Source organism: Olea europaea, chromosome 21 (genome assembly GCF_002742605.1).
Source record: "Olea europaea var. sylvestris chromosome 21, O_europaea_v1, whole genome shotgun sequence".
NCBI classification, from domain to species: domain Eukaryota; kingdom Viridiplantae; phylum Streptophyta; class Magnoliopsida; order Lamiales; family Oleaceae; genus Olea; species Olea europaea.
Genome location: NC_036257.1, coordinates 5,275,131 through 5,281,764, shown reverse-complemented (window position 1 = coordinate 5,281,764; position 6,634 = coordinate 5,275,131).

Genomic DNA, 6,634 nt, shown 5'->3' with positions numbered 1-6,634 from the left:
GGCTATCGTTGCTATGATATGTCAACCAACAAAATTTATGTGGCCCGACATGTTAAATTTGACGAGCATAGTTTTCCATTTTGTGCTAACAATTCCATGCATGAAATGACATCCAATCTACATGCAAATGTTCAGTGGTAAATGGTAACAAATATGAACCATGTTCACTCTACTTTGGATAATCCTTCTTCCACAATTCAAATACCTTTTGTTCCATTATCAACAACCAGCTCACCACAATAACACTTATCCCTATTTCCTTATCATAATCAATCATTTTCACCAATACCTTCTTATCCTACCTATATAAATCCCATTAAATCTTCTGACCTTTCACCAATTGAGTCAACCCAATCACCAATTGACATAACCAAATCTACAACACCTACTCAACCTGAAATCTAATAAATTTAGTTGTTGATTTCAGTCAATATCCCATTACAAATAAATAAACTAAAACAACACAAATTGACCAAGCTCGAATCCTTGCAATGACACTTCGCTACAAGACACTTCAATGATGGCAAGTCAATTCAGTTACTAAACATCCCATGCAAACCAAACCAATTAATTATCTCAAGACAAAACCAAACCACGCAGGCCGTGTTAGAAGAATATCATGCGATTAGCAACAATACTTCAAGTTTGGTTCTATATCCAATTAGGAAAAATGTTGTGAGAAATAAATGGGTCATTCACATTAAAAAGAATCCCAAAATGGATACAATCAAAAAGATGGTGTGGACTTTCATGAGTCTAGTAGTTAAGGCAACTACTATTCGGGCTATTCTTAGTATTGCAGTACATCATGGGTGGTCCATGAGACAATTGGACATCTCAAATGCGTTCCTTCATGGAAATATTGATAAGGAAATTTATATGGCACAACCGGTGGGATTTACAGACAAAGTCAATCCTAACTTTGTTTGTAAATTAAATAGATCATTATATGGTCTAAAGTATGCACCACGTACATGGTTTCTCAGATTGAGCAATTTTCTATTTTCTTTCGGATTCATAAATTCCAATGTTGATCGTTCCTTTTTTTTTTTTTTTTTTTGTTGCATTATGAAACTCTCGAGATTTTTATTCTTGTCTATGTTGACGATATTGTTGTTACAAGAACTTCTGAAACCATCATTAATCAATTTGTTGACAAGTTATAAAATTTTTTTTTCCTATTCGTGATTTAGGCTCATTAAGTTTCTTTCTTGGTCTCGAAGTCATTCAAACATTTGATGGACTTCTTTTATTTCAACGTAAATACGAAAGATTTATTGGAGAAAACTAAAATGTTGGGCCTCTAAACTGTATTCTCCCCTATTGGCAAGTGCGTCTCCCATGTCTAAGACTATGGACATTCCACTAGAAAATGGGGATTTCTATCCGTAAATGGTGGAAGCATTGCAACATATTACCTTAATGAGACCTAATATTGAATTTTCTGTAAACAAATTGCGCCAATTTATGCATTCTCCTACTAATATTTATTGGAAGGCAGTCAAATGATTATTACGCTACTTGAAGGATACAATTTCCTATGGTCTATGTTACATTCCACTTATTGTTGGGAATCTACTTATACATGTACAGCGGAATTTAAAATAATTTTCGATTCCCACCAAAAATCGCCTTTGTGTTTAGATAGAGATTGTGACAAGATTGTACCTTTTCCAAATCTGCAATCTTTTTGCTTTTCTTTTCGTTCCATCAACCTTGATTCCCCACCACAGCTGTCCAATTCTCCAGCCTCCAATGGTGATCCACACAGAGAATAAGATTGCATCTTCTAGGGCTTTCTCTTGTGCCAGCAAGAATAATGAAAACCTTATAGACCTCAAACCCTAGTTATATATTTATATAAACCCAAACAGGTTCGGCCCGGTCCGGTCCAATAATTAATTAATCCAATTAATTAAACCCGGTCCGTGAATTAATTAATCCAATTAATTAATTCGAAAATATAAATAACAAATCCAATTAATTAATTTATCCAACGATTGTTAAATTAACCAATTGACAATTTGCAATCTTCCAATTCTCTTTGTGTGTGACCCATTAGGTTCCCGACCACGATGTCTAACGACGTGAAATATTATTTTGATCTAATCAAAATTGATAAATTAAAACACCCTTTTAATTTATCGTCAATTCACATTCGCCGTCCCTGATTGACATCTAACAATGTGTCAGGGCTTTCACACGTCCAATACTCTGGAAATGTTTATAAAACATTCAAAGAAGATGAATACATCCATCAATTTAATATTTTCTCTTACATCCATAATACAAGAAAGTCCCCAAAAGAATTGCCCTGAAAATCTAACATGTTTAAATATAACGTCAAAGGAAACTAACCAAGGCATTCAAGAGAAGAACCACAGACATTAACACAAACGTGTACATATTCCTTCACACTTGCATTTTCAAATTTCTTGAAATCCTCGAACATCACTTTCTACACATACCAACAACAAATCACATAAAGACAATCTAAACACAACAAGCATAAATACAAATACTTCTATTCCGACCGACCTTGTGCGAGCCCAAACAATTTCAAGACATAAGAAGTATGATTGAATCAAAACCTGCGACCAAATCGCAGATTCGCCAGAAAGCGATAAATATTCATTGTAATGTTTACATATGAGGTTTGCGCGATGCGGCTTCTCATCCATCAACTCTGCAAAACTGTTGAAAATGAGAAATTCTACCATGGGTCCATCAATTCGAGTAGCAAAATTACTTAATCAATGTGTAGAGGATAGTGAGTTCGAGGGTCAGGAGAGAGGATTATGGAGTAAAGATCCAGTAAATTATTTTCAGAATATGAGAAAGAAAAGAGATTACTTTGAAAATTGAAAGAACAAGCGGCGTCTTTCAAATCGATGGCCGCCAAACCGCCAAATTCACCGAAGAGACGATAGAGGCTAGGTTTTGAAGCTATGAGAGAAAGAACTCAAAGAAGGGCCTTCACACTTCAAAATTATTTTTTGGAGAGCTTGAATCTAAACCGACACGACCCGCATAAGTCTAAATTCAAAAAAATTTCCCACTAACTATTAGCCTTCAAACGGGTCAAATTTTTTGTAGGCTAAAGATATATCTTTCCCTTCAAATATTATTGTCGGGAAAAAATATAATTTTTTGTGGGCACAAGTCCTTCCACTATTAAAAATTTTAAGTCAAATCATAACCCTACGAAATGTATTTTTGTAGGGAAAAGTGAACACCGCCCACAAATTTTAATTTGTCTTTGGAATTTTTGTAGGGAAAGTATATATTTCTTGTAATTTCCTAATATTACCAAATAATTACTATCGGTTCAAAGGTTTACTGGAGATAATTATTATTTCTTTGAATTTCACCCATCTTATTTTGTTGTTAAAGATCAGGAAACATGGGAAGACTTCGAGGATTGAGGGAACATGGTCTCTACAAGTTAACGTCTCTATCAAATTTTGAAGCTCATATTGCACAGGCTTCCTTGGAAGACTTGCATGCAAGATTAGGGCATTCTAGTATGCAAACTATAAATAAAGTTGTTAATCAATTTGATTTGCTTTGTTTGTTTTTGTTTTTGTTTTTTGTTTTTTAATTCAAATGTCTTGAACTTCAAATGTTCTTCATGTTATCTTCCATCTATTTAGCAGTCTAGCACTAGTCGATGAGAACTAATTCTCTTGGATATACAGGAATCTCCTCATATATCTATTGATGATTTTACTAGGTTCACTTGGTTTTATCCATTAAAGCAAAGAAGTGATTTGTTTAACGTGTTTATTTTGTTTAAAAAGTTTGTTGAAAATCAAATTGACAAGAAAATAAAACCTGTTCAATTTGATTAGGGTAGGGAATATAGAAAGTTCAATAAATTTTTAAAAGAAAATGGTATAGATCGTCGATCAACGTGTCCTCATACTCATAAGCAAAATGGGATTGCAGAGAGGAAAATTAGACAAATTGTGATACTAGCTTAGCTATGCTAGCTCATAGCCATGTATCATTAAAATTTTGGAATCATGCATTTGATAATGCAACATTAATTATAAACTCTCTATCTTCACCTATTTTGAATAATAAAGCTCCATTTTTTGTTTATTTAATACAAACCAAAATTATAATCGTATCAAAGTCTTTAGATGCTTTGCATATCCTTTGTTACGTGCATATAATAAAAATGAATTTTCATTGATGAATACAATTTGTGTCAATTTAGGTCTATTGTTGAATTAAAGGACGGATCCAGGATTGGATTCAAGATAGGACTACAAAATCTCAAAACGGACGAATGAGCCTACTAGATCACATAGAGTTGTCATGTCCTTAGGAGTCTTTACTTCTTGATCCAAAGTATGTCACATATCAGATATGGGATCAAACTCAGATTTATCTACTTGGTTAACTATATCTGAGGACTTTTGAACTCTTTCAAAATTCTATTTTACTCTCACTGTCCTCTCCTAGAGTAAACATTTTCTCTAAGAAGACGATATGTCGTGAGACGAAGACTTTCTTTATGATAATAGAATTTATATTCAATTGTCTCCTTTGAATATCTCACAAATATGTATTTATCGAATTTAGTCTCAAACTTATCCGATTTAAGGCGCTTCAAATAAGCGTCATGGCCCCAATCTTTCATATAAGATAAATTGGGACTATTGTCTTTCCATAACTCGTATGGAGTTCTGTTAACCAATTTAGATGGGACATGGTTTAGTGTGTTGCACACTGCAATCAATGCGTGACCTCAAAACAATTTTGAGAAATTTGCATGGCTTGTTATTAATCGCATTATATGTAATAATTAACGATTCCTCCTTTTAAATACACCACCTTGCTGCTGTGCATATGAAGGAGACCAATGCACGAGAATCTCATTTTCTCTTAGATAATCTAAATTTTATCTTTAAGATACTCTCACTTGATCGAATCTTAATGTGAAGGTATCTTTACCTCTTTGTTTCTCTAATTCTAGTGTGAATCCCTTGAACTTTTCAAGAGTTTCATGTTTGAGTTTTCATCAAATATACTTGATCATTGATGAAATAAGAGAAACATTACCTGACATTGATTGACATGAATCCATATGCATCACTATGCATTAGACCGGTAATTATGCTGACATTTCTTCTTTTCAAGTAAAAGAAGATTTGGTTATTGTGCCAGACATGCATAATTTGTACTTGTCAAAATGAATTAATCCTAAATATACATCTTTATGTAACTTTGGAATTATATTTCATCTAAATGACAAAGTCTGTCATACTAGATTTTGGTAATAATTAGATTATAGTATTAAAGAATATAAATGTCGTTTAATAATTTACCATAGCCATTAGAATTTTTAACAAGATAAACAAGAACAACAATTGTCCTTAACATTAAAATAGTTCATGTCCGAACATGAAATTCATTTTAACGTTCCAGCTATAGTTGGCATAAAACGACATTTCTCTAATTTCAATACTAAACCAAAAGGCAATGGTAAGAAGTATATTCATACATGTAATGTAGCAACCTTTACTCATCTCCAACGTGTATGTCAACTTCTCCCTTTCGCAGTGGTCTACTTCTTTTTAGTTTCTCCATATTTGTATAAATACGATATTTACACCTGGTATCATATACCTAAGAAACTCGTGAAGTAGACGTAAGCCATACAATATTCCTTCCAATGACCTTTCATTCTATAATGAAATCAAGGGTCATTAGATTTGGTATTTGTCATTTCGCTTATACTGTCTTAACCATATTGGGTGCTTTTACAAAACCCCTTTAGACTTCCTCTTAATATCTTTAAAGGAATCAATGGTTTGCCCATTACCAACTTCGATAAAGGGGTTAACAGTCCTAAGCATGTTAAGCAACTCAATATTTTTGCATTCGAGATTATTCACGTTAAATTCATAATTAGTTGTGAATAGCTTTAGCTGACAGAGATTACAGGACCAAGTCACTACTTAGTTCATGGTTTATGATTGAATATAGTTGAGACATTTCTCAACGTCAATCATCTTCAGTATCTAAGCATCGATTGAAGATTACTCTGTCATTTTGCACCAGTATAGTTGTTTGGAAGTCACATATCCTTCCACACATAATTATTATCATCCAACTCTTTGTAATGAAGAATTATGTGTTAACATCTATACTCTCAAGTTGCTTTTGTAACTCAGTGACATAGTTGTAAGTATCATATACGTTGCAGTACTATTATCATCACTGCGTTTACTATAGTAGCCACCTCTTGTTTAATCGAGTCATCAGCAGGTGTCTCTGGAAAGGGCTACTCAAGGACGTGACCAATTTTCTCATGCATAAGAATAATTCTCAAATTGCAGTGTCAATTAAGAAAAAATAGTTTGGTTGTTGGCATCTAGTATGCTATTCAAAACATATGGTTACTCAGATTCAATAAATATAAATGACGAAAAAGAAAGAATAATATATATAAAATGCATCAATTAATTTAATATGGTCATTTATTAAATTAATTATGCTCCCACTGTTTAAATAAAATTTATGACCCTCTCACATAAATTTATGGAGTTCGTGCTTGACTCTCAGTGGGCTGGGATCCCATCTATTATATCAAGACCTTGAGTGTACTCAACAAGCCCTAATA